Below are 27,232 nucleotides of genomic sequence, written 5' to 3' on the forward strand. Positions count from 1 at the left end.
CCCCTCCCCCCTTTTTTTTCCCCGGACAGCCTGTCCGATTTTTAGCCCATTCAATCGCCTTCGCCTCCTTTTCGACAATTTCTCCCTTTTAAACCATTTCCAGATTATCCTGTTCCATTCAATTTCATTTTTTTCCCCGTCTACTGCTTAAAACAATAAAGTCGCGGTTAATCTTCGGGTGCGATCATACCAGCACTAATGCACCGGATCCCATCAGAACTCCGCAGTTAAGCGTGCTTGGGCGAGAGTAGTACTAGGATGGGTGACCCCCTGGGAAGTCCTCGTGTTGCACCCCTTTTGTCCCTTTTTCCACCACCCCCCCCCCTCCCCCCTTTTTTTTCCCCGGACAGCCTGTCCGATTTTTAGCCCATTCAATCGCCTTCGCCTCCTTTTCGACAATTTCTCCCTTTTAAACCATTTCCAGATTATCCTGTTCCATTCAATTTCATTTTTTTCCCCGTCTACTGCTTAAAACAATAAAGTCGCGGTTAATCTTCGGGTGCGATCATACCAGCACTAATGCACCGGATCCCATCAGAACTCCGCAGTTAAGCGTGCTTGGGCGAGAGTAGTACTAGGATGGGTGACCCCCTGGGAAGTCCTCGTGTTGCACCCCTTTTGTCCCTTTTTCCACCACCCCCCCCCCTCCCCCCTTTTTTTTCCCCGGACAGCCTGTCCGATTTTTAGCCCATTCAATCGCCTTCGCCTCCTTTTCGACAATTTCTCCCTTTTAAACCATTTCCAGATTATCCTGTTCCATTCAATTTCATTTTTTTCCCCGTCTACTGCTTAAAACAATAAAGTCGCGGTTAATCTTCGGGTGCGATCATACCAGCACTAATGCACCGGATCCCATCAGAACTCCGCAGTTAAGCGTGCTTGGGCGAGAGTAGTACTAGGATGGGTGACCCCCTGGGAAGTCCTCGTGTTGCACCCCTTTTGTCCCTTTTTCCACCACCCCCCCCCCCTCCCCCCTTTTTTTTCCCCGGACAGCCTGTCCGATTTTTAGCCCATTCAATCGCCTTCGCCTCCTTTTCGACAATTTCTCCCTTTTAAACCATTTCCAGATTATCCTCTTCCATTCAATTTCATTTTTTTCCCCGTCTACTGCTTAAAACAATAAAGTCGCGGTTAATCTTCGGGTGCGATCATACCAGCACTAATGCACCGGATCCATCAGAACTCCGCAGTTAAGCGTGCTTGGGCGAGAGTAGTACTAGGATGGGTGACCCCCTGGGAAGTCCTCGTGTTGCACCCCTTTTGTCCCTTTTTCCACCACCCCCCCCCCCCTCCCCCCTTTTTTTTCCCCGGACAGCCTGTCCGATTTTTAGCCCATTCAATCGCCTTCGCCTCCTTTTCGACAATTTCTCCCTTTTAAACCATTTCCAGATTATCCTGTTCCATTCAATTTCATTTTTTTCCCCGTCTACTGCTTAAAACAATAAAGTCGCGGTTAATCTTCGGGTGCGATCATACCAGCACTAATGCACCGGATCCCATCAGAACTCCGCAGTTAAGCGTGCTTGGGCGAGAGTAGTACTAGGATGGGTGACCCCCTGGGAAGTCCTCGTGTTGCACCCCTTTTGTCCCTTTTTCCACCACCCCCCCCCCTCCCCCCTTTTTTTTCCCCGGACAGCCTGTCCGATTTTTAGCCCATTCAATCGCCTTCGCCTCCTTTTCGACAATTTCTCCCTTTTAAACCATTTCCAGATTATCCTGTTCCATTCAATTTCATTTTTTTCCCCGTCTACTGCTTAAAACAATAAAGTCGCGGTTAATCTTCGGGTGCGATCATACCAGCACTAATGCACCGGATCCCATCAGAACTCCGCAGTTAAGCGTGCTTGGGCGAGAGTAGTACTAGGATGGGTGACCCCCTGGGAAGTCCTCGTGTTGCACCCCTTTTGTCCCTTTTTCCACCACCCCCCCCCCCTCCCCCCTTTTTTTTCCCCGGACAGCCTGTCCGATTTTTAGCCCATTCAATCGCCTTCGCCTCCTTTTCGACAATTTCTCCCTTTTAAACCATTTCCAGATTATCCTGTTCCATTCAATTTCATTTTTTTCCCCGTCTACTGCTTAAAACAATAAAGTCGCGGTTAATCTTCGGGTGCGATCATACCAGCACTAATGCACCGGATCCCATCAGAACTCCGCAGTTAAGCGTGCTTGGGCGAGAGTAGTACTAGGATGGGTGACCCCCTGGGAAGTCCTCGTGTTGCACCCCTTTTGTCCCTTTTTCCACCACCCCCCCCCCCTCCCCCCTTTTTTTTCCCCGGACAGCCTGTCCGATTTTTAGCCCATTCAATCGCCTTCGCCTCCTTTTCGACAATTTCTCCCTTTTAAACCATTTCCAGATTATCCTGTTCCATTCAATTTCATTTTTTTCCCCGTCTACTGCTTAAAACAATAAAGTCGCGGTTAATCTTCGGGTGCGATCATACCAGCACTAATGCACCGGATCCCATCAGAACTCCGCAGTTAAGCGTGCTTGGGCGAGAGTAGTACTAGGATGGGTGACCCCCTGGGAAGTCCTCGTGTTGCACCCCTTTTGTCCCTTTTTCCACCACCCCCCCCCCCCTCCCCCCTTTTTTTTCCCCGGACAGCCTGTCCGATTTTTAGCCCATTCAATCGCCTTCGCCTCCTTTTCGACAATTTCTCCCTTTTAAAACCATTTCCAGATTATCCTGTTCCATTCAATTTCATTTTTTTCCCCGTCTACTGCTTAAAACAATAAAGTCGCGGTTAATCTTCGGGTGCGATCATACCAGCACTAATGCACCGGATCCCATCAGAACTCCGCAGTTAAGCGTGCTTGGGCGAGAGTAGTACTAGGATGGGTGACCCCCTGGGAAGTCCTCGTGTTGCACCCCTTTTGTCCCTTTTTCCACCACCCCCCCCCCTCCCCCCTTTTTTTTCCCCGGACAGCCTGTCCGATTTTTAGCCCATTCAATCGCCTTCGCCTCCTTTTCGACAATTTCTCCCTTTTAAACCATTTCCAGATTATCCTATTCCATTCAATTTCATTTTTTTCCCCGTCTACTGCTTAAAACAATAAAGTCGCGGTTAATCTTCGGGTGCGATCATACCAGCACTAATGCACCGGATCCCATCAGAACTCCGCAGTTAAGCGTGCTTGGGCGAGAGTAGTACTAGGATGGGTGACCCCCTGGGAAGTCCTCGTGTTGCACCCCTTTTGTCCCTTTTTCCACCACCCCCCCCCCCCTCCCCCCTTTTTTTTCCCCGGACAGCCTGTCCGATTTTTAGCCCATTCAATCGCCTTCGCCTCCTTTTCGACAATTTCTCCCTTTTAAACCATTTCCAGATTATCCTCTTCCATTCAATTTCATTTTTTTCCCCGTCTACTGCTTAAAACAATAAAGTCGCGGTTAATCTTCGGGTGCGATCATACCAGCACTAATGCACCGGATCCCATCAGAACTCCGCAGTTAAGCGTGCTTGGGCGAGAGTAGTACTAGGATGGGTGACCCCCTGGGAAGTCCTCGTGTTGCACCCCTTTTGTCCCTTTTTCCACCACCCCCCCCCCCCTCCCCCCTTTTTTTTCCCCGGACAGCCTGTCCGATTTTTAGCCCATTCAATCGCCTTCGCCTCCTTTTCGACAATTTCTCCCTTTTAAACCATTTCCAGATTATCCTGTTCCATTCAATTTCATTTTTTTCCCCGTCTACTGCTTAAAACAATAAAGTCGCGGTTAATCTTCGGGTGCGATCATACCAGCACTAATGCACCGGATCCCATCAGAACTCCGCAGTTAAGCGTGCTTGGGCGAGAGTAGTACTAGGATGGGTGACCCCCTGGGAAGTCCTCGTGTTGCACCCCTTTTGTCCCTTTTTCCACCACCCCCCCCCCTCCCCCCTTTTTTTTCCCCGGACAGCCTGTCCGATTTTTAGCCCATTCAATCGCCTTCGCCTCCTTTTCGACAATTTCTCCCTTTTAAACCATTTCCAGATTATCCTGTTCCATTCAATTTCATTTTTTTCCCCGTCTACTGCTTAAAACAATAAAGTCGCGGTTAATCTTCGGGTGCGATCATACCAGCACTAATGCACCGGATCCCATCAGAACTCCGCAGTTAAGCGTGCTTGGGCGAGAGTAGTACTAGGATGGGTGACCCCCTGGGAAGTCCTCGTGTTGCACCCCTTTTGTCCCTTTTTCCACCACCCCCCCCCCCTCCCCCCTTTTTTTTCCCCGGACAGCCTGTCCGATTTTTAGCCCATTCAATCGCCTTCGCCTCCTTTTCGACAATTTCTCCCTTTTAAACCATTTCCAGATTATCCTGTTCCATTCAATTTCATTTTTTTCCCCGTCTACTGCTTAAAACAATAAAGTCGCGGTTAATCTTCGGGTGCGATCATACCAGCACTAATGCACCGGATCCCATCAGAACTCCGCAGTTAAGCGTGCTTGGGCGAGAGTAGTACTAGGATGGGTGACCCCCTGGGAAGTCCTCGTGTTGCACCCCTTTTGTCCCTTTTTCCACCACCCCCCCCCCCCTCCCCCCTTTTTTTTCCCCGGACAGCCTGTCCGATTTTTAGCCCATTCAATCGCCTTCGCCTCCTTTTCGACAATTTCTCCCTTTTAAACCATTTCCAGATTATCCTGTTCCATTCAATTTCATTTTTTTCCCCGTCTACTGCTTAAAACAATAAAGTCGCGGTTAATCTTCGGGTGCGATCATACCAGCACTAATGCACCGGATCCCATCAGAACTCCGCAGTTAAGCGTGCTTGGGCGAGAGTAGTACTAGGATGGGTGACCCCCTGGGAAGTCCTCGTGTTGCACCCCTTTTGTCCCTTTTTCCACCACCCCCCCCCCCCTCCCCCCTTTTTTTTCCCCGGACAGCCTGTCCGATTTTTAGCCCATTCAATCGCCTTCGCCTCCTTTTCGACAATTTCTCCCTTTTAAACCATTTCCAGATTATCCTGTTCCATTCAATTTCATTTTTTTCCCCGTCTACTGCTTAAAACAATAAAGTCGCGGTTAATCTTCGGGTGCGATCATACCAGCACTAATGCACCGGATCCCATCAGAACTCCGCAGTTAAGCGTGCTTGGGCGAGAGTAGTACTAGGATGGGTGACCCCCTGGGAAGTCCTCGTGTTGCACCCCTTTTGTCCCTTTTTCCACCACCCCCCCCCCTCCCCCCTTTTTTTTCCCCGGACAGCCTGTCCGATTTTTAGCCCATTCAATCGCCTTCGCCTCCTTTTCGACAATTTCTCCCTTTTAAACCATTTCCAGATTATCCTATTCCATTCAATTTCATTTTTTTCCCCGTCTACTGCTTAAAACAATAAAGTCGCGGTTAATCTTCGGGTGCGATCATACCAGCACTAATGCACCGGATCCCATCAGAACTCCGCAGTTAAGCGTGCTTGGGCGAGAGTAGTACTAGGATGGGTGACCCCCTGGGAAGTCCTCGTGTTGCACCCCTTTTGTCCCTTTTTCCACCACCCCCCCCCCTCCCCCCTTTTTTTTCCCCGGACAGCCTGTCCGATTTTTAGCCCATTCAATCGCCTTCGCCTCCTTTTCGACAATTTCTCCCTTTTAAACCATTTCCAGATTATCCTGTTCCATTCAATTTCATTTTTTTCCCCGTCTACTGCTTAAAACAATAAAGTCGCGGTTAATCTTCGGGTGCGATCATACCAGCACTAATGCACCGGATCCCATCAGAACTCCGCAGTTAAGCGTGCTTGGGCGAGAGTAGTACTAGGATGGGTGACCCCCTGGGAAGTCCTCGTGTTGCACCCCTTTTGTCCCTTTTTCCACCACCCCCCCCCCTCCCCCCTTTTTTTTCCCCGGACAGCCTGTCCGATTTTTAGCCCATTCAATCGCCTTCGCCTCCTTTTCGACAATTTCTCCCTTTTAAACCATTTCCAGATTATCCTATTCCATTCAATTTCATTTTTTTCCCCGTCTACTGCTTAAAACAATAAAGTCGCGGTTAATCTTCGGGTGCGATCATACCAGCACTAATGCACCGGATCCCATCAGAACTCCGCAGTTAAGCGTGCTTGGGCGAGAGTAGTACTAGGATGGGTGACCCCCTGGGAAGTCCTCGTGTTGCACCCCTTTTGTCCCTTTTTCCACCACCCCCCCCCCCCTCCCCCCTTTTTTTTCCCCGGACAGCCTGTCCGATTTTTAGCCCATTCAATCGCCTTCGCCTCCTTTTCGACAATTTCTCCCTTTTAAACCATTTCCAGATTATCCTCTTCCATTCAATTTCATTTTTTTCCCCGTCTACTGCTTAAAACAATAAAGTCGCGGTTAATCTTCGGGTGCGATCATACCAGCACTAATGCACCGGATCCCATCAGAACTCCGCAGTTAAGCGTGCTTGGGCGAGAGTAGTACTAGGATGGGTGACCCCCTGGGAAGTCCTCGTGTTGCACCCCTTTTGTCCCTTTTTCCACCACCCCCCCCCCCCTCCCCCCTTTTTTTTCCCCGGACAGCCTGTCCGATTTTTAGCCCATTCAATCGCCTTCGCCTCCTTTTCGACAATTTCTCCCTTTTAAACCATTTCCAGATTATCCTGTTCCATTCAATTTCATTTTTTTCCCCGTCTACTGCTTAAAACAATAAAGTCGCGGTTAATCTTCGGGTGCGATCATACCAGCACTAATGCACCGGATCCCATCAGAACTCCGCAGTTAAGCGTGCTTGGGCGAGAGTAGTACTAGGATGGGTGACCCCCTGGGAAGTCCTCGTGTTGCACCCCTTTTGTCCCTTTTTCCACCACCCCCCCCCCTCCCCCCTTTTTTTTCCCCGGACAGCCTGTCCGATTTTTAGCCCATTCAATCGCCTTCGCCTCCTTTTCGACAATTTCTCCCTTTTAAACCATTTCCAGATTATCCTGTTCCATTCAATTTCATTTTTTTCCCCGTCTACTGCTTAAAACAATAAAGTCGCGGTTAATCTTCGGGTGCGATCATACCAGCACTAATGCACCGGATCCCATCAGAACTCCGCAGTTAAGCGTGCTTGGGCGAGAGTAGTACTAGGATGGGTGACCCCCTGGGAAGTCCTCGTGTTGCACCCCTTTTGTCCCTTTTTCCACCACCCCCCCCCCCTCCCCCCTTTTTTTTCCCCGGACAGCCTGTCCGATTTTTAGCCCATTCAATCGCCTTCGCCTCCTTTTCGACAATTTCTCCCTTTTAAACCATTTCCAGATTATCCTGTTCCATTCAATTTCATTTTTTTCCCCGTCTACTGCTTAAAACAATAAAGTCGCGGTTAATCTTCGGGTGCGATCATACCAGCACTAATGCACCGGATCCCATCAGAACTCCGCAGTTAAGCGTGCTTGGGCGAGAGTAGTACTAGGATGGGTGACCCCCTGGGAAGTCCTCGTGTTGCACCCCTTTTGTCCCTTTTTCCACCACCCCCCCCCCCCTCCCCCCTTTTTTTTCCCCGGACAGCCTGTCCGATTTTTAGCCCATTCAATCGCCTTCGCCTCCTTTTCGACAATTTCTCCCTTTTAAACCATTTCCAGATTATCCTGTTCCATTCAATTTCATTTTTTTCCCCGTCTACTGCTTAAAACAATAAAGTCGCGGTTAATCTTCGGGTGCGATCATACCAGCACTAATGCACCGGATCCCATCAGAACTCCGCAGTTAAGCGTGCTTGGGCGAGAGTAGTACTAGGATGGGTGACCCCCTGGGAAGTCCTCGTGTTGCACCCCTTTTGTCCCTTTTTCCACCACCCCCCCCCCCCTCCCCCCTTTTTTTTCCCCGGACAGCCTGTCCGATTTTTAGCCCATTCAATCGCCTTCGCCTCCTTTTCGACAATTTCTCCCTTTTAAACCATTTCCAGATTATCCTGTTCCATTCAATTTCATTTTTTTCCCCGTCTACTGCTTAAAACAATAAAGTCGCGGTTAATCTTCGGGTGCGATCATACCAGCACTAATGCACCGGATCCCATCAGAACTCCGCAGTTAAGCGTGCTTGGGCGAGAGTAGTACTAGGATGGGTGACCCCCTGGGAAGTCCTCGTGTTGCACCCCTTTTGTCCCTTTTTCCACCACCCCCCCCCCTCCCCCCTTTTTTTTCCCCGGACAGCCTGTCCGATTTTTAGCCCATTCAATCGCCTTCGCCTCCTTTTCGACAATTTCTCCCTTTTAAACCATTTCCAGATTATCCTATTCCATTCAATTTCATTTTTTTCCCCGTCTACTGCTTAAAACAATAAAGTCGCGGTTAATCTTCGGGTGCGATCATACCAGCACTAATGCACCGGATCCCATCAGAACTCCGCAGTTAAGCGTGCTTGGGCGAGAGTAGTACTAGGATGGGTGACCCCCTGGGAAGTCCTCGTGTTGCACCCCTTTTGTCCCTTTTTCCACCACCCCCCCCCCTCCCCCCTTTTTTTTCCCCGGACAGCCTGTCCGATTTTTAGCCCATTCAATCGCCTTCGCCTCCTTTTCGACAATTTCTCCCTTTTAAACCATTTCCAGATTATCCTGTTCCATTCAATTTCATTTTTTTCCCCGTCTACTGCTTAAAACAATAAAGTCGCGGTTAATCTTCGGGTGCGATCATACCAGCACTAATGCACCGGATCCCATCAGAACTCCGCAGTTAAGCGTGCTTGGGCGAGAGTAGTACTAGGATGGGTGACCCCCTGGGAAGTCCTCGTGTTGCACCCCTTTTGTCCCTTTTTCCACCACCCCCCCCCCTCCCCCCTTTTTTTTCCCCGGACAGCCTGTCCGATTTTTAGCCCATTCAATCGCCTTCGCCTCCTTTTCGACAATTTCTCCCTTTTAAACCATTTCCAGATTATCCTATTCCATTCAATTTCATTTTTTTCCCCGTCTACTGCTTAAAACAATAAAGTCGCGGTTAATCTTCGGGTGCGATCATACCAGCACTAATGCACCGGATCCCATCAGAACTCCGCAGTTAAGCGTGCTTGGGCGAGAGTAGTACTAGGATGGGTGACCCCCTGGGAAGTCCTCGTGTTGCACCCCTTTTGTCCCTTTTTCCACCACCCCCCCCCCCCTCCCCCCTTTTTTTTCCCCGGACAGCCTGTCCGATTTTTAGCCCATTCAATCGCCTTCGCCTCCTTTTCGACAATTTCTCCCTTTTAAACCATTTCCAGATTATCCTCTTCCATTCAATTTCATTTTTTTCCCCGTCTACTGCTTAAAACAATAAAGTCGCGGTTAATCTTCGGGTGCGATCATACCAGCACTAATGCACCGGATCCCATCAGAACTCCGCAGTTAAGCGTGCTTGGGCGAGAGTAGTACTAGGATGGGTGACCCCCTGGGAAGTCCTCGTGTTGCACCCCTTTTGTCCCTTTTTCCACCACCCCCCCCCCCCTCCCCCCTTTTTTTTCCCCGGACAGCCTGTCCGATTTTTAGCCCATTCAATCGCCTTCGCCTCCTTTTCGACAATTTCTCCCTTTTAAACCATTTCCAGATTATCCTGTTCCATTCAATTTCATTTTTTTCCCCGTCTACTGCTTAAAACAATAAAGTCGCGGTTAATCTTCGGGTGCGATCATACCAGCACTAATGCACCGGATCCCATCAGAACTCCGCAGTTAAGCGTGCTTGGGCGAGAGTAGTACTAGGATGGGTGACCCCCTGGGAAGTCCTCGTGTTGCACCCCTTTTGTCCCTTTTTCCACCACCCCCCCCCCTCCCCCCTTTTTTTTCCCCGGACAGCCTGTCCGATTTTTAGCCCATTCAATCGCCTTCGCCTCCTTTTCGACAATTTCTCCCTTTTAAACCATTTCCAGATTATCCTGTTCCATTCAATTTCATTTTTTTCCCCGTCTACTGCTTAAAACAATAAAGTCGCGGTTAATCTTCGGGTGCGATCATACCAGCACTAATGCACCGGATCCCATCAGAACTCCGCAGTTAAGCGTGCTTGGGCGAGAGTAGTACTAGGATGGGTGACCCCCTGGGAAGTCCTCGTGTTGCACCCCTTTTGTCCCTTTTTCCACCACCCCCCCCCCCTCCCCCCTTTTTTTTCCCCGGACAGCCTGTCCGATTTTTAGCCCATTCAATCGCCTTCGCCTCCTTTTCGACAATTTCTCCCTTTTAAACCATTTCCAGATTATCCTGTTCCATTCAATTTCATTTTTTTCCCCGTCTACTGCTTAAAACAATAAAGTCGCGGTTAATCTTCGGGTGCGATCATACCAGCACTAATGCACCGGATCCCATCAGAACTCCGCAGTTAAGCGTGCTTGGGCGAGAGTAGTACTAGGATGGGTGACCCCCTGGGAAGTCCTCGTGTTGCACCCCTTTTGTCCCTTTTTCCACCACCCCCCCCCCCCTCCCCCCTTTTTTTTCCCCGGACAGCCTGTCCGATTTTTAGCCCATTCAATCGCCTTCGCCTCCTTTTCGACAATTTCTCCCTTTTAAACCATTTCCAGATTATCCTGTTCCATTCAATTTCATTTTTTTCCCCGTCTACTGCTTAAAACAATAAAGTCGCGGTTAATCTTCGGGTGCGATCATACCAGCACTAATGCACCGGATCCCATCAGAACTCCGCAGTTAAGCGTGCTTGGGCGAGAGTAGTACTAGGATGGGTGACCCCCTGGGAAGTCCTCGTGTTGCACCCCTTTTGTCCCTTTTTCCACCACCCCCCCCCCCCCTCCCCCCTTTTTTTTCCCCGGACAGCCTGTCCGATTTTTAGCCCATTCAATCGCCTTCGCCTCCTTTTCGACAATTTCTCCCTTTTAAACCATTTCCAGATTATCCTGTTCCATTCAATTTCATTTTTTTCCCCGTCTACTGCTTAAAACAATAAAGTCGCGGTTAATCTTCGGGTGCGATCATACCAGCACTAATGCACCGGATCCCATCAGAACTCCGCAGTTAAGCGTGCTTGGGCGAGAGTAGTACTAGGATGGGTGACCCCCTGGGAAGTCCTCGTGTTGCACCCCTTTTGTCCCTTTTTCCACCACCCCCCCCCCTCCCCCCTTTTTTTTCCCCGGACAGCCTGTCCGATTTTTAGCCCATTCAATCGCCTTCGCCTCCTTTTCGACAATTTCTCCCTTTTAAACCATTTCCAGATTATCCTATTCCATTCAATTTCATTTTTTTCCCCGTCTACTGCTTAAAACAATAAAGTCGCGGTTAATCTTCGGGTGCGATCATACCAGCACTAATGCACCGGATCCCATCAGAACTCCGCAGTTAAGCGTGCTTGGGCGAGAGTAGTACTAGGATGGGTGACCCCCTGGGAAGTCCTCGTGTTGCACCCCTTTTGTCCCTTTTTCCACCACCCCCCCCCCTCCCCCCTTTTTTTTCCCCGGACAGCCTGTCCGATTTTTAGCCCATTCAATCGCCTTCGCCTCCTTTTCGACAATTTCTCCCTTTTAAACCATTTCCAGATTATCCTGTTCCATTCAATTTCATTTTTTTCCCCGTCTACTGCTTAAAACAATAAAGTCGCGGTTAATCTTCGGGTGCGATCATACCAGCACTAATGCACCGGATCCCATCAGAACTCCGCAGTTAAGCGTGCTTGGGCGAGAGTAGTACTAGGATGGGTGACCCCCTGGGAAGTCCTCGTGTTGCACCCCTTTTGTCCCTTTCTTGTCGAGATGAAAACATGACAGAACTTAGTTTGAGGTCTTGATTATGCACCTAGATAGTGGTAAAAATAGTCCGAAACGTAGTTAGCTGGATACCGTTGATACGAATCTATTGGCGCAGACGGCGAGTGATTCTGATTTCCAGTTAGAAAGTTATGTTATTTTTCGTGTGACAACGCAAATTAAAGTTTGACAAAAGGTTGGAGCCGCCAACTAATTTTAGTGACGGAAGTTGTAAAGCTTATTTCAACATTAATTGAAGCCACTGCTCCCTGTTTTCTTGTAATTTTGGTTTGTTGTTTATATATAAAAGGAAAATGTCATTGATTGTGCACCCCTTTAGCCGCATGTGTACTTAAAATCCAAAAATTTTGAGTCTAATTTGTAGGTTCAAGACTTCAAATTAACCAAGTTTGTGTGGTTGCAGATTGTGCCCCATGGGACCCACTTTGAGTTAGGCCTCACGTGTGGGTTCACCCAAAGGGTATGACCATAGTTGGTGACTCTATTGGGGACTAAGAGAGTTTGACTTCCAAACTTTTATTTTATGAGATTTAATTCTTTAATTGATTCATTGCATTGCATTGCACTGCACTGCTTAATTCTTTATGTTCATCGCATTGTGTATGCTAGTTACCATTTGCATTGCATATGCTAGTTGTCATGAGCATTGTGTAGGCCACGTAGTTCATAGCATTGTGTATGCTAGTATGCTAATTGCATGTTTGCACACTTGTCACTTGCTTGTTTGCATGCTTAAGTTGTATTGGATTGAGTTGCATGCTTGAATCGCATTGTGTTTGCCATGCTTTTGTTGCATTGTGTTTGTAATAGGTGTTAGTCCAAACACGGGAAAAGAGGGACGTTTCATATTTAGAGTGATGAAACATGCCTCGATTCTCGGTCGTCGACGCTCTTGATCATACATGATAGAGTTTAGGCTTTATGTGTTTACTTGTGCATTCATTTTACATTAAATTGTACAACTTTGCCTCTCGGCCATCATGCATTAAAATGCGCGATTGGTGGCCCGAGGGTCAAGAACTGCACTTGTCACGCCCCAAAACCGCCCCTAAAAGTTTTGGTCATGACTACATCAGAAACGGACATAAAATCGATATATGTAACGTATGGGGCCTGAACGGAAGCACTTGATAACAAAAATCTATTCCATTGCGCTACCACTATTATGCCAGGATCACACATCACATTACGTAAATAATATACAGAAAACTTACACACATATACTTCGACTTAGCCCCACAATTGGGCGTATAACAAAAATATTAATGAAAGACAACCAAAGCATAATCCAAAAAAAAACTAACAACACTTTACAAAATGTACGGGCTTCAGGTAAGTGCCTGGACACACTGAGGTTGACAAGAGAGAGATGAGCCTTAAGGGTTAGGACTGGTCTCTTGGTTGATTACCTACAAAAATAGACAAAATATAGGATGAGTGAAACTCAGTGAATAATAGTACATAAATAATGTAATGTTTAACTTGAGTAATAAAGTATATAACTGCAGAGGCATATGATTAACTACATTCTGTAATTACTTCCAGAACAGCCATGGGTCCAGTTTTCATAACAAAATGGCTTAAAGCCCACTAATGTACAGAACGGCCATAGGCCTAATAGATACAGAACGGCCTACCGGCCTAGAAATAACAAAACGGCCTACCGGCCCAGAAATAACAGAACGGACTAGCAGCCCAGAAATAACAGAAAGGCCTAGCGGCCCATAAATAACAGAACGGCCTAGCGGTCCATAAATAACAGAACAGCCTAGCGGTCTAGAAATAACATGTGTATGGATTCAAGAGGTGGCTCGTACGGATTCTAGAGGCGGCTCCCACCAAAGTGTACCACTTAGTTCCGTACAAACTTTGCTCTATACCAGAAATCATCAGAACAGATTAACTTCAGCATCATACAGAAATTATATACATTCTTCCCATTATTCACATGAATTACCATCGGTAATATAGGTTTAACAGAACGTTACTGATAATTGTTAGCAAAAGGTAACACATTCCAGAAATACGGAGATACCATAGGTCCCATAAATAATGTACATACATTCCATTTATTCGTTGTGAATTAATATAGCTAGCTTGCAGATAATAGAGTATCCATAACATTTAGCAATGGGAGACGCATGTATCATGACAGTATGGTCAATAGAGACAGAATAATTCATATCAGAATATGGGTCATATAACGGTGGTAGACCTTTGTGTTCATATTATAGGTCCTGAATAACCTTAGATTCATGTATAATACAACCGAATAATCTTCGATTCACACAAGTACCATCCTTTCTGGATGAACATAAGTTCCATTTATTTCTTAAGAATGACGTAGTTTGCTTATCGATAACAAAGCGTTAATGTTCGTTAGTAACAGAGCAGAAAGGTTCCAAAGTCATACCGATGTATGCAAATCTTCCAGCATTTATACAAGTTCACACTGATTCTCAACCGATATAAATGTTAATGTAATCATTTACACAGAATAGAGCATTAGTAACCATAGTCATTAATGGTAAGTGAAATGTACATTCGCCATACTATTACTCACAGTGCGTGGATGGAGCGATAATCCCTCCCGGTAGGTGCCCTACATATGCATGCCATCCAAGAATTAGTTCGTTTCATTTTTAAACTATTTACTGACTCGTTTTACTCCGAATAAGTTTACAAACATCAAAAAGCATCAAATACTGATTTCAAACATATCAGAGGGTCAAGCACGTAAAACGGAGCAGACGAGGTTTCCCGACATGGGCCGCACGTGCGGCCGTCACCTTCGCACGTGCGGACATGTACCGCACGTGCGGTGTCTCCTCACCGCACGGCCGGCCATAGGCAGAATGCAAAATCTCATTTTTTTCTCTTGCTTGCACGAGCGGCCATACTCACCGCATGACCTCCGCACGTGCGGTCAAGCCCCTGTTTTGGCAGTCCGAAACTCACACAAAACCCAACTTAGAGAATACATAGCAAGGCTCAAAATAGATCAATTTAACACAAGATTAAAGCTCAAAATCACATGAAAAATGAATCATAAATCAACTTAGGTTCTTAATCACTTTGAATTCATGAATCAATCACAACCCAATTCCATGGAATTTCTAACTTTCTTAAACACACACACACACATATGTAACCATATAATCCAACCATATAGATGAGTATCTACATGAGATTAACAAGGAAGCAAGGTGTAATTTCTCCATAATTCAAATTAATTTCCAAAACAACTACATGATAAGCATAATTTCCCAATTAGACAATCATCTTCTACAAAACTTCAACATAACCTCTAGCAATCCCAATTAGAAGAGCAAACTCACTCAAACCCAACAAAGAGCTTAATTTAAGATGGTGTTTACATACCTTGATTCAATTCCCTACCAAGCGTCTCAATTTCCCCAATCTTCATCTCTTCCCTTCAACCCTCTTCTTCTCTAATTTTTCTCTCCAGGAGATATTTTTGAGTGATGGTTTTCCCAAGTCAATGTATAAGAAACATTGGCACTTATATATAAAAAGTGAATAAGACGAAATTTAATCAGTTTAATCATTCCAAATTGAAATTTCACAGAAAATCATATTATGACTTAAAAATTATGCCGATCCCAAATGTAAAATCAATTTCAGATAATTAAGTCTCTAAGGCTTCCAATTTCTGATTCAAACATTATAATTGTGACAGATTTTTCTCTTATTAAACAGATATGCATCCATAACCATAGGATTCACTGAATTAAATTCAATTTCACATAAAATTTCACTATAAGCATTTAAATGCTCAGAATAAGGGATTGAAAATATTCCAAAAATAGATACGAGGGTCGGGTTATTACAGCACTCCCTTGAGTTCATGACATGATAGGGAGAGTGGTTGCGCACACATATCTTGCGAATACATTGCCATGCCCCTTCTTGCTTTTTGTCGCAGCAAATTGCAATTCAGTAGCAACAACTGGTCGGCCAGCCAGAAAAACTAGCTGGCCGACCACTTTTTCTAGCTTTCAACAAAGAAAGTGGTCGGCAGGTGGCTGCAGAGACCAAAAGTGGTCAGCCACCCTCCCACAGGACTCCCAAGGTGAAGTTTCAGCTTTCTGGAGCTTGGTGCAGTGTTCTGAGAACAAATGAAAACGTAGGCAAATCGCTGCATCGCATTGGATTTCCAAACGAGGCGATCGGGCATGCATGCATTCCTCTCCCTCTGAAGCTCCTGCTTTTACTGCTTTACTTAGCTAATGTGTTTAGCTAGTTTATGCTTTGGTTTGTACCTTTAATAGTTAATGCATTAGCTATTTCAATTTGTTTTGTAATAATTAGTTTAATTAGCTTAGATTAGCTAATTTGCTTCTTATTCGGTCCCTCCGTCGAGAGGGTGCATTGTTGTAATAAGCATGCGTGTGTGTGATGCATGTCTTCCAACCCCCATTTCTTTCTCTTTTTTACTTAACCGCTTACGATTGCTAGTTTTAGGGCATATTTAATTTAGCATTCCTTATGCTTGCATGTGTGCATCCATTCATCTGTATTGCATGCACCGGGCTCGGCCCGTCATACTAACTGCAATGTATTTCAATTCCAAGTTGAATACATGTATCAAGTTGCATTTTACATGATATTCTAGGTAGCCGAGCCTATTTTAGTTCCATTCTCGCATGTGATGCATTAGCCGTTTTAACATGAACTAGGATCATGCATGATTTCTAACTAGTTCTCTGTTTTCGCTCAGAGTACACTGTGAGTGTTTACGCTTTAGCATACTGCATGTGTGTTAATGTTGCCATGAAAGCATGCTTGCCATGAGGCTAATTGCTTATTTGTTTAAACTGCCTGAATGCTTGTGGGTGAAGGTTGGATTACTTGAATTGGAACAATTCATTCAAATTCTCGATTTAGCCTACTTGCGAGTAGCAAACTCCAAACCATTTTCACAAACAAACATGCAATGTTTTGTTCCAACTTAGGCGATCTAGTCTATACTTGTATACTGTGCGCATCACATAGTAATTCTAGGTTAAATAAACCGAATAAGAGCACATGTGTTTTCAAAAATAAAATATCATGCTTAGTGCAGGCCGATCTTTGATCGGGTGAGCGGGGGTGCTCATTGCATGACCTTCAACTTTGGTGATGACGGAGACGTGGCCTTAGGCACGAGTCAGGGTTTCCTAAATTCCCCCAAAATAAAATATTTAGGTGCCGACTCTGTATCTGGCAAAGCAGTCCATGTTTGACACTTCCTTTTAAAAAATCAATTTTCCAAAAACGATTTGTCGGATTTGGACTCTTTGGTGATTTGTCGGTCTTAAAAAATCAATTTTCCAAAAACGATTTGTTTGAAACCGCTGCATGCGTAGTAAAACCCTAGCTCCTGACAAAATAGGACAGGGAAACCCTACCCTAACATAGGGATGTTTTGGCTCTCATTTGCTTGTTATGTGCTTCTAGAGTGTGCCTCTACAGGAAATGCATGTAACAATTTTCAAGTCTGGGTATCAGGCCTGAGGGCATCAGTATTTGAGAATCAGTTTTGCCTGAGGGTATCAGATTTAGTTTTGGGGCAGTAATTTGGAGAGCAATGATCAGTGATTGAGAATAGTTATTCCATCTCGTCTTTTCCAACTGTGTGTTGTCCTTAATTTATCTAGCTCATAACATAGCACACTGCACGTTCGGGTTGTTTGTTTATTTATTATGCTTTATTTATCTTTTTGCAAGGTAGTTTAGCACAATTGCATCCGACCAAGCAGATATTCCCCGAGCACTTTGGGTTAGAGGTCAAAGACTTAATCGATCCAGGGATTTGATAGACGAACAAGCAGTGTTTCTTTCTTTAACCCCGGTTGTTAGGCGGAGGTCAAGAAGCCATAGTGTATCAGTACAGAGGTTGTCAGATTAGTAGTCCTCGAACAGTCAAGCTGAGGTCTGAATTTCTACTGCAGAGTCAGATATACCGGTTGTTTAATTAGATCAAGACAATATGGCAGGCTTGGAAGAGATGATGCGTCAGCTCCAGGAAAGTATGAAAACCATACAGCAGGATGCCGCCCGCCAGGCAGAAGTGGCTACGCGTCAAGCAGAGGTAGTAACCCAACAGGCAGAGTTAATTGCCAGACTACAACAGCAAACCGGAGCATCTGCTTCGCATACACATCCTCCCCCACCCAGAGTTCCTATACTCGGGGAGACGCCAAATGTCCAGGAAAATACGGACATTCCAATGGGGCCAGCTCTACCCCCGATCCTACCCCAGCTATCTAAAGCGCCCACCAACTTAGTGGATTCACCGTTTGAGTTCGAAGTGGATCCGACGACATTAAAAGTAAGCAAGCTAGAAAAGCTTTTCAAGAAGTCCCAAGGTGTGAAATCCATTCCAGATATAGAGGATGGATATACCGACTCGGCCATGACGCTACCAAACCGGTTTAAAATGCCGCACATCGACCGCTTTGATGGATCTGGAGATCCTATGGTGCACCTGCGACTGTTTTTAGACATCTTAAGGCCAATGGCCCTTTCCAGATTACAGAAGCTTTCTCTGTTTGGCTGGACCCTGTTGAGTGTAGCGGCCATTTGGTATGCCAAACTAGAAGACTCTGTTAAAAGAAGTTGGGAGGAGATGGCTGAGGCCTTCATAGCTCAATACTTCTACAATACACAGATCAAGGTCACAACTCATGATCTCGAGACCACTAGGCAAGAACCGAAGGAGAGCTTCTCCGATTCCGTGACCCACTGGAGGGCTAAAGCTTCAATGATGACCATTAGGCCCGCTGACAAAGATCAGATTCGGATGGTTGTGCACAACCTCCAGCCCAAGCTCATGCAAAAGATGATCGTTCTCCCCCTTCCCACCTTTGCAAACTTATATGAGATTGGGGTGCAGATCGAGGACGCAATGAAACAAGGTTTGATTGACCCTGAAAGAGAGCAGCCTAGGAGGACGTTCAACCGCAGTAGAAATGCAGGCACAAGCAGTGCTGCAGCTGCTAGATCCTCAGATGTAGGAATGGTCACCACCACCCCTCCCAAAACCCTTGCAGCTACACCCTTTACCGATGTGTCCGAAAGTAGCTCGCAAACAGCCAGATATGCCCCTAGAGGCCAAAGAACCTTTACCCCACTATACATGCCTTTGTCCAAGGCTTTGGGGGTTTTGATCAAGAAAAGGCACTTGAAACCCCTAGAGCCGTGGCCCTTACCAAAAACACTTTCTCCTTCCCATAACCCGATGAAGTATTACGCCTATCACCAATAGCATGGTCACAAAACTGACCAGTGCTTTCGATTGCGTCATGAGATTCAGGATCTCATTGACAACAGGGTGATTATGCCTCCGGAGAAACCGAATGTCACAACCAACCCTCTCCTACCACATAACCAAGGTCCACCTACCAAACGCATCAACCTAATCCAAATTGGGGTTGTATCATACGACCCTAGCATATATATCACCTCTTCTCACCTACCCAAGTCGGAGGTGTTCATTCCTAACGACGCTGACTTGTGCACGTTGGACATCTCCTAAACCCAATCAGAACCGGTGGTGGTGACTACCAAAGATAGAGCAGGGATTACTTTGGGAGTAGAGAGGCATGAGGATTCAGAGCCTGAGGGATCTGTGAGTTTTGAGTACAACCCAAGCGGTTATATCACACTAACGGATCAGCCTAAGCCGAGAGTGGAATTGCTAGTGGGGGCAGAGATCTTTGTAGCTCGAGAGGATAGACCTAATCAAGGGCTAGATGACCTGGCAGAACTAGAGGAGGACATTACAACTCTGTAATTCTTTGAAGAACAGGATTCAGCGGACGTGATCATCAACTGGTTCGACATAGAAGGGTCAACTGAGGTTACTGGGTGGCTCAGCGACGAGTTGGATGTTGTTGAGCAGTCTCAGTCAAAACAAGGTCCGTTAGACATGAGGACATCGGTAGTGGCCGGAGTGGCCGAGGAACAGAGAGAACCACCGGAGAGCACCGGTGTTAAGAATATTGTTCAGGATCAGAACAGTTTGAGTACAGAGGATGCTGAGCAGTAGGCTGCACTGAAACATTTTGAGTAAGAGAAGATCGAAGATCTGGAGAGGGTTAGAAAGGCCAAAGCCCTTGTGGGGACTGAATATGCTGTGAGCATGGGAACAGGATGTGCTGTGCGCACAGGAACAGTTGTAACAGAACCAAATAGTTGCTTGCCAATGGCCGACGGATTGTGGTGGGAGGAAGACGACCTATGTCTTGCCCATACAGATGAAGATTAGGGGAACAACTAGCCGCATGATACCTGGTATATTGGAGAGGTGGATCACATGACCAGGAGTGGGCGGTACTTCAAGCCCCCACACCTAGATCAACTAGAGGCGTCTGGGAATGACAGGGAGGCAGAGAAGCAGAAAGAAAAGTTACTCAAAGAAGAGGCTATGTTGAAACAGCTAAAGAAGATACAAGCAGACAATTCCATCTGGGGACTGCTTATGGCCTCAAGAGTTCATAGGCAGGTTGTCCTTTCTGCGATGGACAAAGCCAAGCTTTCAATCGACACAACGCCTGAACAGCTGGTAGGGTTTGCTTTTCCGGGAGGGGCTTCCTCGACGCTAACCTTCACTGACAAGGAGCTGCCGCCTGAGGGCACAAATCATAACAAACCTCTCTACATCTCTGTAGAGTGTAGAGACAAATGGTTACCAGTAGTTCTTGTCGACATAGGATTTGCTATCAACGTATGTCCGTTAAGGACAACATATGCAATCGGGTTGAAGCCCGCGGACTTTGTACCCACTGCCCAGGTGATTCAGGCATATGACAATACCAGCAGAGAAGTGATGGGGACTGTGCAGGTTCAGACTCAGGTTGGTCCAGGACAACATGATGTTGACTTTCACGTCTTGGATGTTCCTGCAACTTTCAACTTACTCTTAGGGAGGCCGTGGCTGCACTAGGTGAAGGCAGTCTCTTCTACCCTGCATCAGATGCTGAAATACCCCCACGGGAAGGGGGTGGCTATAATTTTTGGGAATTCATCAATCCATCCGCCGCCAGAGGTGTCTACACCGATTCTGGAAATCGAACATGGCACGGAGGATGTGTTTTTGTCGGGGTTCACCTTAGCTGAGGCTCGGGTTGTACAGAACATATTAGCTATTGACGAGGGGTTATATGTTAGTGCACAGTCTCTGTACCTCATGAACAAACTCCAACACATCCCCGGGATGGGATTAGGGCGCAGTGGCCGAAAAGGCGTTGTAACATCGGCCGAAATGCCGCATAACTCGCATACCTTTGGCTTAAGTTACCTGCCTACCAAAGAGAACTGGGTGAGGAAAGGCAAAGAGATGGCCGGAAGGGCCAGAGCAAAGCAGACCGGGAAGCGAGATGAGTTGGTGTAGCGGCCCATTCAGGGCACCCTGAACGGACGCTTTGTTCGAGAGGGGGAAGACTTCTCATTCTACGGCTTCCCAGAGCCATGGCTAAACGCAGAGAGGCGGTGGTTGCCGGGGTTTGAGATATTCTTTGATTTGCAATTGTCTGGGGATGATGTTGTTGAGGAGCAGGCAGACCCATCAGCTGAGGTTGAGCAATGCAGGGATGAGGATTTTGAGAGCACGGAGATTGAAATGGGGGTAGCACTGGCTTGTTTACTTTCAGATCCTCCGATCGGGAATGAAACGACTACGAGCCCATCTTCAAATATTCTGGATGCATCCATCGCACCCTCCCTCATCTAGCAATACGAAGAGGGATTCTTATTGAGCAGCATCAGGTTAGGTAGTGAGTCAGAATCTGATTCCACTGAGTCCGTAGAGTCAGAATCAGGTTCCAGCTCGTCTGAGTTTGAGTCCGGTATTCTTGGGGGTGATAACCCAGATGCCACAATCCTGTCTAGGTCGTCTTTTTCTTTTTCCTTTGAGTCTGTTGTAATAGAGGAATCAGACGATGTTGAAGTAATTAATGAGGATTGTGTGGCTGTGGCCTTTGAGTACTTTTCTGTGCCCTTAATTTATTGCATTAATTAAGACTTTCAAAATTTTGATGAAAACGATGAGGAAGAAATCCCTCCGATTTTGAAATATTTGCTTGATCAAGAGCAGGAGAGGTTTGTAAAACCCTTGGTTGATGAAATCACCACAATTAACGTTGGTACTGAGAAGGACCCGCGGCTGGTCCAGATTGGATCCACGTTGTCTTCGGAGGAGCGCGAGCGCTTAGTCACTTTGTTAAAAGATTTCAAAGATGTTTTTGCATGGTTCTACGAGAACATGCCTGGAATCGATCCTGAGATTCTACAGCACTGGATCTCTCTTGACCTATAGGCCCGACTTGTTAAGTAGAAGCTCAGAAGGATCTGCTCTGATTGGGCTTTCAAGACCAAAGAAGAGGTCACTACACAAATTGACGCAGGGTTCCTGCTGGTATCCGAATACCCAACTTGGTTAGCCAACATAGTTTCGGTGCCAAAGAAGGATGGCAGAATTCGGGTATGTGTAGACTTCAAAGATTTGAATAAAGCCAATCCGAAGGACGACTTTCCTCTGCCGCATATCGATGGGTTAGTGGGCTTTATTGCAGGGCATGCGCTGCTCTCGTTCATGGATGGGTTTTCTGGCTACAATCAGATTCTGATGGCACCTGAAGATCGGGAGAAGACCGCTTTCACCACCCCGTGGGGGACCTATTGTTATAGGGTTATGCTGTTTGGGTTGAAGAATGCTGGGGCTACGTATCAACGGGCCCTAACCACAATATTGCATGACATGATCCATAAAGAGGTGGAGGTGCACGTGAATGACATGATTGTCAAGTCTAAGGAAAGAGAGGGCCACTACACCGCCTTGCAGAAATTCTTCCAAAGGATCAGGGAGTATCGACTGCGACTGAATCCTCAGAAATGTACGTTCGGTGCTACAACAGGGAAAATGCTGGGGTTCTTGATCACACAAAGGGGCATCGAAGTCAACCCTTCCAAAATCAAGGCCATCTTAGAAATGCCACCACCAAGGACTGAAAAGGAGGTGCGAGGCTTTTTGGGTAAAGTGCAATTCATAAGATGGTTAATTTCTAAATTAACCTTGACTTGTGAACCACTCTTTGGTCTCCTGAAGAAAGGAACGAAGTTCCAATGGGATGGCCGATGTCAAGCTACTTTTGAACAGATTAATCAATATTTACAGAACCCACCTGTGTTGTCACCACCTGAGCCCGGGAAACCGTTGATTCTGTACCTTTCAGTGACTGAAACTACAATGGGTTGGATGCTCGCACAAGAGTCCGAGGAGAAAGTAGAGAAGGCTATCTACTATTTGAGCAAGAAAATACCAGAATAGAGAAGGCTATCTACTATCTGAGCAAGAAAATGCTGGAATACGAGACCCGCTACACTCCGCTGGAGAAGGCTGGTTTGGCCTTGGTATGGGCTACTAAGAAGTTGCGGCACTACCTGTTAGCTCACTCTGTAATACTAGTTTCGAGATTAGATCCTATCAAATATCTTTTCGGGAAACCGACACTTATGGGTAGGCTAGCCCGTTGGTTGCTTTTGCTTTCTGGGTTTGATCTAAAGTATGTGACGCGCAAGTCAGTGAAAGGGAGAGCGGTAGCGGAGTTCCTAGCCGATCACCCAGTTGAAGGGAATGAAGTAGTTGAGTACCTATTCCCAGACGAGGCCATTCTGCATGTCGAAGATAAAACTTGGACGATGTACTTCGATGGAGCGTCAAACCAATACGGGTATGGGATAGGGGTGTTGTTGATAGCACCCGACAATTCCTGTATACCTATAGCATTCAAGCTCTAGTTCAAAGTATCGAACAATGAGGCAGAATATGAGGCATGTATTACTGGTTTAGAAGCTGCCCTAGAACTAGGGGCAAAATGGTTGGATGTCATCGGGGACTCGAACCTTGTTGTATCTCAAGCTAAAGGAGATTGGAAAGTTAAAGAAGAAAAGATGAGAATCTATCACTAGACCTTGGACATGCTAATTCCTCGGTTCGAGAAATTGAATTTCGCTTATCTATTAAGAGAGAACAACAGGTTTGCAGATTCATTAACAATTCTATCTTCCATGATAGACATCCCTTTCGGAGTTCGGATGCGTCCGATTATATCGAACTGAAATTTGTGCCGGCTTACGAGCTGATTGCTGCCATAGACGAGGCATAAGATGAAAATCCCTGGTATTATGATGTTTGAAACTTCTTGGAAAGAGAGGCGTATCCACTAGGGGCAAATGCCAAAGATAAGAGGGCAATTCGAAGAATGGCCGCTCAGTTCATCATCTGCGGAGGAAAACTGTACAAAAGAGGTCATCTGGGGATGCATAAGCTGTGTGTTGATGCTGAAGAGTCCAAGTGCCTGATGAAGGCCATCCATGGGGGAGAGTGCGGAGCACACATGAATGGGGTGATGCTAGCTCGGAAGATCCTTAGACAGGGTTATTACTGGTCCATCATGGAGGAGGATTGTATTGGCTTTGTTCGGCGATGCCACAAATGTTAGATCCATGCAAACCGCATGAACATTCCGCCATCAAAGCTATACAACATGACTTCACCATGGCCATTCTCAGTCTGGAGGATTGATGTAATTAGGGCTATCACTCCGAAGGGGTTTAATGGGCATGAGTACGTTCTGGTAGCGATAGACTACTTCACAAAGTGGGTTGAGGCCCAGTCTTATGCGGTGTTGAAGGCTTCGCATGTCTCCAAGTTCATTAGGAACAATATCCTCTATTGCTATGGGGTTCCGAATGAGATTATTTCAGATAATGGCTCTCACTTCAAGAAGAAGGTGATCGATTTGTTGGAGAAGTATAATGTGGGTTTTCATAAGTCATCCACATACTGGCCGTAGACCAGCGGAGCAGTTGAGGCCGCCAACAAAAATGTCAAGCACATACTGCAAAAGATGGTGGAAACCTACCGGCACTAGCCAGATAAGCTGCCATTTGCTCTGTGCGCTTCTGGACTTCAATTCGAATTTCTACTGGGGTGACTCCGTATTCCTTGGTTTACGGGATGGAGGCTATTCTACCTATTGAAGTTGAGGTTCCGTCGCTACGGGTATTAGCTGAGTGCCAGATGGCTAAGGCAGATTGGCAGCAAAGTAGGTTCGAAGAACTCATGCTGGTTGATGAGAGAAGGCTGAAAGCACTGTATCATGTTCAGGGTTATTAACGACGAATTACCAGGGCTTTCAACAAGAAGGTTAAGTCCAGGAATTTCAAAGAAGGAGATTTGGTGCTCAAAGACAACCGAGCTCCCATCCACGAACCTAGGGGCAAGTTCAGGCCTAATTGGACTGGCCCTTACATCATCAGGTCTATCTGGTAGGGTGGGGTTGTCGTACTGATGGATCTAGATGGCCTAGAGTTCTCCAACCGATCAACATGGACAAGTTGAAGAAATATTATCCATGAGAGGCTCGCTAGGCCGAAAACCTGAAAGGGCGACCTAAGCAAAAGTTAGAGCATAGAAAATTTGAAATTATAAAAACTAAGCTCGCAAGGTTGAAAACCCAGAAGGGCGGCCTTGGCAAAAGTTAGAGCGCAAAAGGAGAGAGTTAATACACGAGTGAACCGGAGCCGAACTACGTAAGGCTTGATTCCCATTTTTGGGATACGTAGGCAACTTCATCCTGAAGTCCAGCCATAAACACTTTCTCAATCAACTTTGTCCATGTGATCTTGTTGGTCATCTTTGTCTATTCTGCATCCAAGAGCTTGGTTGTGATCTCCAGATGCAGTGCTATTCAGACTAGGGGCAACTTTCCAGTTGTTGAGGATCCGGGGTGCACATCTCAGTGATAGATCTCGGGCATGTCCAATTTTGATCCATATCGAAAATGGTTTTGAAAAGTTTTAATAAAAGTTGATTTTGCTCAAATTAATCTTTTTACGACTTAGACCATTTTTGGACCAAACGGAAAATTTTCAGTACCCACAACCTTCAATTACATTGATTTCAATACAGGGTTCTCCTACTCTTGAAAACAAATTGAAGTTGCTTTTATCACATTCATAAAGAAAACTTGAAAGTACTAATAAAGCAATAAATTCGGGGCATAGTAAGGTGTTCCTACGTCCCGTCCCAGAGCTGGTTGAAGGCTCTGATGCCAAAGTGGGCCCAACCTGTGCCTCCTCATCAAGCCAGGCTATGTACTCATCAGAGAGGGTACAACTGAAAGTGGGAGCGGGGGCCAGAAGTTCTCTAGTCCTCCATGCTGTGGCATACTGAGCTAGCTGTGCGCCTTGGATCTAAAATGCAGCAAGTTACTCTATCCCCTCTGCTGGGTAGGTCTGATCATGTCTGAACTGACGCCGGAATCGAAACGGAAAGTAAAAAGCACAGTGAGTCAGGCCGATCAACTGAATCCCAGGTTGGTGAAACATGCTGTAACCCATCGCCGGCAGATTGAGCCAAGGGTAGCGCCAAGCAATACTGGTAGCGGATAAATAGCACATCCATGCGCACCACCATCCCTCATCAAGGGCGTCAACTAGACGTCGCCAGAAGAAATAGCCGCGACCTTAATATGCTGGGCATGAGTCCACAACCTGCAACTTATCCATCAACCATACCTGGGGAGAGATGAAAAATGAGAGATTAAAGAACAGAGAGGTGTATGTTGAGAGAAAAGTAAGAAAAAGGGTTTTGTGAGAAAAATCGAGCCTGAGGGCCGAGTGATGTGAGCAATGTATATGAGATAGGGTGGGAAACATTACCTGCAGCAGTAGTGGACTCCCTGCGAATCTAGTCGTCTCTCAGCGATGAAAAGCATCCAAGCCCATCAACGTCTCAGCCAGTGTCATGGCAATGCAGTTCTTGCCCTCCTTTAAGCCCTGGGCGACCTTAATCAAACGGACACTAGACCCTTTAGAACTTGAGGAAAGCAAGAAGTGAGACAGCATGCATAAGCAAAGCGCATGTCGCCGAAAATCCTGCCAGTAATGGCCGCCACGGCCACCAGCGTCAGAAAACCAATAAACCATGCTGGGGATGTCCAACTCCCCATCACGAATCAAAGATCGAGCGTCATGCATAGTGAGCCCACACATCCGTCCTAAGGCTTGGATGTGGCCGAAGTGGGATTGCGGCAGAATCTCTTTCTCGCGCTCGGACTCCATCAAAGCTTGGAAGTCTTCGAAAGTAAGACACATCTCTTGCCCGCCAAAGCTAAAGACATGTGTTACCAGGTTCCAAAACCTTGCCACGGCATGGAGGAACGGAAATCGCAGCGACGTGCGACTCAGCATGAATAGTGCATTTATGCCGAAGCCCCGAAAATTTAATTTTTTTGAGCCATCCAAGGTAGCAATCCAATTTGTGAGATTTTCGACAAGAAACGCTCCATTTTGGTGCAAAACTGAGTTAGAATGAGGGAACCACGGAGCTGGAACCTTTGTGGAGGATAAGGCACTATTTGGAGGACAAGTGTCAGAAAACTGGAGGTTCCCAGGTTAAGTGGTCGGCCGACCACTTTTTCTGGTCGGCCAGCTACTTTTTTTTTGGGTTCCAAACAGAAAACTGGTCGGCAAGCTCTAAAAATGGTCGGTCATGTGCAAAAAGCTGGTCTCCAGCTGTTTCTTATCTCCAGAAGGGAGTCTCTAACTTTCCTGTGTGCTG

General features: G+C 46.4%; 36 non-coding genes across 36 annotated transcripts; all 36 read left to right on the forward strand.

Annotated features, from left to right (window-relative positions):
• Positions 1 to 176: 176 nt before the first annotated feature.
• LOC145808893 (5S ribosomal RNA) lies at positions 177 to 295 on the forward strand. The gene has a single exon (XR_014352372.1). It is a non-coding gene; the product is annotated as a 5S ribosomal RNA (ribosomal RNA).
• Positions 296 to 497: 202 nt separating this feature from the next.
• On the forward strand, positions 498 to 616 carry LOC145808894 (5S ribosomal RNA). The gene has a single exon (XR_014352373.1). It is a non-coding gene; the product is annotated as a 5S ribosomal RNA (ribosomal RNA).
• Positions 617 to 818: 202 nt separating this feature from the next.
• On the forward strand, positions 819 to 937 carry LOC145808895 (5S ribosomal RNA). Its single transcript, XR_014352374.1, has one exon. It is a non-coding gene; the product is annotated as a 5S ribosomal RNA (ribosomal RNA).
• Positions 938 to 1,140: 203 nt separating this feature from the next.
• On the forward strand, positions 1,141 to 1,258 carry LOC145810763 (5S ribosomal RNA). The gene has a single exon (XR_014354319.1). It is a non-coding gene; the product is annotated as a 5S ribosomal RNA (ribosomal RNA).
• Positions 1,259 to 1,462: 204 nt separating this feature from the next.
• On the forward strand, positions 1,463 to 1,581 carry LOC145808896 (5S ribosomal RNA). The gene has a single exon (XR_014352375.1). It is a non-coding gene; the product is annotated as a 5S ribosomal RNA (ribosomal RNA).
• Positions 1,582 to 1,783: 202 nt separating this feature from the next.
• Positions 1,784 to 1,902, forward strand: LOC145808897 (5S ribosomal RNA). The gene has a single exon (XR_014352377.1). It is a non-coding gene; the product is annotated as a 5S ribosomal RNA (ribosomal RNA).
• Positions 1,903 to 2,105: 203 nt separating this feature from the next.
• LOC145808898 (5S ribosomal RNA) lies at positions 2,106 to 2,224 on the forward strand. The gene has a single exon (XR_014352378.1). It is a non-coding gene; the product is annotated as a 5S ribosomal RNA (ribosomal RNA).
• Positions 2,225 to 2,427: 203 nt separating this feature from the next.
• LOC145808900 (5S ribosomal RNA) lies at positions 2,428 to 2,546 on the forward strand. The gene has a single exon (XR_014352380.1). It is a non-coding gene; the product is annotated as a 5S ribosomal RNA (ribosomal RNA).
• Positions 2,547 to 2,751: 205 nt separating this feature from the next.
• Positions 2,752 to 2,870, forward strand: LOC145808901 (5S ribosomal RNA). Its single transcript, XR_014352381.1, has one exon. It is a non-coding gene; the product is annotated as a 5S ribosomal RNA (ribosomal RNA).
• A 202-nt stretch (positions 2,871 to 3,072) lies between these two features.
• LOC145808902 (5S ribosomal RNA) lies at positions 3,073 to 3,191 on the forward strand. Its single transcript, XR_014352383.1, has one exon. It is a non-coding gene; the product is annotated as a 5S ribosomal RNA (ribosomal RNA).
• Positions 3,192 to 3,395: 204 nt separating this feature from the next.
• LOC145808903 (5S ribosomal RNA) lies at positions 3,396 to 3,514 on the forward strand. Its single transcript, XR_014352384.1, has one exon. It is a non-coding gene; the product is annotated as a 5S ribosomal RNA (ribosomal RNA).
• Positions 3,515 to 3,718: 204 nt separating this feature from the next.
• Positions 3,719 to 3,837, forward strand: LOC145808904 (5S ribosomal RNA). The gene has a single exon (XR_014352385.1). It is a non-coding gene; the product is annotated as a 5S ribosomal RNA (ribosomal RNA).
• A 202-nt stretch (positions 3,838 to 4,039) lies between these two features.
• Positions 4,040 to 4,158, forward strand: LOC145808905 (5S ribosomal RNA). The gene has a single exon (XR_014352386.1). It is a non-coding gene; the product is annotated as a 5S ribosomal RNA (ribosomal RNA).
• A 203-nt stretch (positions 4,159 to 4,361) lies between these two features.
• Positions 4,362 to 4,480, forward strand: LOC145808906 (5S ribosomal RNA). Its single transcript, XR_014352387.1, has one exon. It is a non-coding gene; the product is annotated as a 5S ribosomal RNA (ribosomal RNA).
• A 204-nt stretch (positions 4,481 to 4,684) lies between these two features.
• Positions 4,685 to 4,803, forward strand: LOC145808907 (5S ribosomal RNA). Its single transcript, XR_014352389.1, has one exon. It is a non-coding gene; the product is annotated as a 5S ribosomal RNA (ribosomal RNA).
• Positions 4,804 to 5,007: 204 nt separating this feature from the next.
• On the forward strand, positions 5,008 to 5,126 carry LOC145808908 (5S ribosomal RNA). Its single transcript, XR_014352390.1, has one exon. It is a non-coding gene; the product is annotated as a 5S ribosomal RNA (ribosomal RNA).
• Positions 5,127 to 5,328: 202 nt separating this feature from the next.
• On the forward strand, positions 5,329 to 5,447 carry LOC145808909 (5S ribosomal RNA). Its single transcript, XR_014352391.1, has one exon. It is a non-coding gene; the product is annotated as a 5S ribosomal RNA (ribosomal RNA).
• Positions 5,448 to 5,649: 202 nt separating this feature from the next.
• On the forward strand, positions 5,650 to 5,768 carry LOC145808911 (5S ribosomal RNA). The gene has a single exon (XR_014352393.1). It is a non-coding gene; the product is annotated as a 5S ribosomal RNA (ribosomal RNA).
• A 202-nt stretch (positions 5,769 to 5,970) lies between these two features.
• LOC145808912 (5S ribosomal RNA) lies at positions 5,971 to 6,089 on the forward strand. Its single transcript, XR_014352395.1, has one exon. It is a non-coding gene; the product is annotated as a 5S ribosomal RNA (ribosomal RNA).
• A 204-nt stretch (positions 6,090 to 6,293) lies between these two features.
• LOC145808913 (5S ribosomal RNA) lies at positions 6,294 to 6,412 on the forward strand. Its single transcript, XR_014352396.1, has one exon. It is a non-coding gene; the product is annotated as a 5S ribosomal RNA (ribosomal RNA).
• Positions 6,413 to 6,616: 204 nt separating this feature from the next.
• LOC145808914 (5S ribosomal RNA) lies at positions 6,617 to 6,735 on the forward strand. The gene has a single exon (XR_014352397.1). It is a non-coding gene; the product is annotated as a 5S ribosomal RNA (ribosomal RNA).
• A 202-nt stretch (positions 6,736 to 6,937) lies between these two features.
• On the forward strand, positions 6,938 to 7,056 carry LOC145808915 (5S ribosomal RNA). The gene has a single exon (XR_014352398.1). It is a non-coding gene; the product is annotated as a 5S ribosomal RNA (ribosomal RNA).
• A 203-nt stretch (positions 7,057 to 7,259) lies between these two features.
• On the forward strand, positions 7,260 to 7,378 carry LOC145808916 (5S ribosomal RNA). Its single transcript, XR_014352399.1, has one exon. It is a non-coding gene; the product is annotated as a 5S ribosomal RNA (ribosomal RNA).
• Positions 7,379 to 7,582: 204 nt separating this feature from the next.
• LOC145808917 (5S ribosomal RNA) lies at positions 7,583 to 7,701 on the forward strand. Its single transcript, XR_014352401.1, has one exon. It is a non-coding gene; the product is annotated as a 5S ribosomal RNA (ribosomal RNA).
• A 204-nt stretch (positions 7,702 to 7,905) lies between these two features.
• LOC145808918 (5S ribosomal RNA) lies at positions 7,906 to 8,024 on the forward strand. Its single transcript, XR_014352402.1, has one exon. It is a non-coding gene; the product is annotated as a 5S ribosomal RNA (ribosomal RNA).
• A 202-nt stretch (positions 8,025 to 8,226) lies between these two features.
• On the forward strand, positions 8,227 to 8,345 carry LOC145808919 (5S ribosomal RNA). Its single transcript, XR_014352403.1, has one exon. It is a non-coding gene; the product is annotated as a 5S ribosomal RNA (ribosomal RNA).
• A 202-nt stretch (positions 8,346 to 8,547) lies between these two features.
• LOC145808920 (5S ribosomal RNA) lies at positions 8,548 to 8,666 on the forward strand. Its single transcript, XR_014352404.1, has one exon. It is a non-coding gene; the product is annotated as a 5S ribosomal RNA (ribosomal RNA).
• A 202-nt stretch (positions 8,667 to 8,868) lies between these two features.
• Positions 8,869 to 8,987, forward strand: LOC145808922 (5S ribosomal RNA). Its single transcript, XR_014352407.1, has one exon. It is a non-coding gene; the product is annotated as a 5S ribosomal RNA (ribosomal RNA).
• A 204-nt stretch (positions 8,988 to 9,191) lies between these two features.
• Positions 9,192 to 9,310, forward strand: LOC145808923 (5S ribosomal RNA). Its single transcript, XR_014352408.1, has one exon. It is a non-coding gene; the product is annotated as a 5S ribosomal RNA (ribosomal RNA).
• Positions 9,311 to 9,514: 204 nt separating this feature from the next.
• Positions 9,515 to 9,633, forward strand: LOC145808924 (5S ribosomal RNA). The gene has a single exon (XR_014352409.1). It is a non-coding gene; the product is annotated as a 5S ribosomal RNA (ribosomal RNA).
• Positions 9,634 to 9,835: 202 nt separating this feature from the next.
• Positions 9,836 to 9,954, forward strand: LOC145808925 (5S ribosomal RNA). The gene has a single exon (XR_014352410.1). It is a non-coding gene; the product is annotated as a 5S ribosomal RNA (ribosomal RNA).
• Positions 9,955 to 10,157: 203 nt separating this feature from the next.
• LOC145808926 (5S ribosomal RNA) lies at positions 10,158 to 10,276 on the forward strand. The gene has a single exon (XR_014352411.1). It is a non-coding gene; the product is annotated as a 5S ribosomal RNA (ribosomal RNA).
• A 204-nt stretch (positions 10,277 to 10,480) lies between these two features.
• LOC145808927 (5S ribosomal RNA) lies at positions 10,481 to 10,599 on the forward strand. Its single transcript, XR_014352412.1, has one exon. It is a non-coding gene; the product is annotated as a 5S ribosomal RNA (ribosomal RNA).
• A 205-nt stretch (positions 10,600 to 10,804) lies between these two features.
• On the forward strand, positions 10,805 to 10,923 carry LOC114304965 (5S ribosomal RNA). Its single transcript, XR_014352413.1, has one exon. It is a non-coding gene; the product is annotated as a 5S ribosomal RNA (ribosomal RNA).
• A 202-nt stretch (positions 10,924 to 11,125) lies between these two features.
• LOC114304963 (5S ribosomal RNA) lies at positions 11,126 to 11,244 on the forward strand. The gene has a single exon (XR_014352414.1). It is a non-coding gene; the product is annotated as a 5S ribosomal RNA (ribosomal RNA).
• Positions 11,245 to 11,446: 202 nt separating this feature from the next.
• LOC114307244 (5S ribosomal RNA) lies at positions 11,447 to 11,565 on the forward strand. Its single transcript, XR_014352415.1, has one exon. It is a non-coding gene; the product is annotated as a 5S ribosomal RNA (ribosomal RNA).
• The last annotated feature ends 15,667 nt before the right edge of the window (positions 11,566 to 27,232 follow it).

The sequence above is a fragment of the Camellia sinensis genome, chromosome 14 (assembly GCF_055761805.1).
Source record: "Camellia sinensis isolate YWXY chromosome 14, ASM5576180v1, whole genome shotgun sequence".
Classification (NCBI taxonomy): Eukaryota; Viridiplantae; Streptophyta; class Magnoliopsida; order Ericales; family Theaceae; genus Camellia; species Camellia sinensis.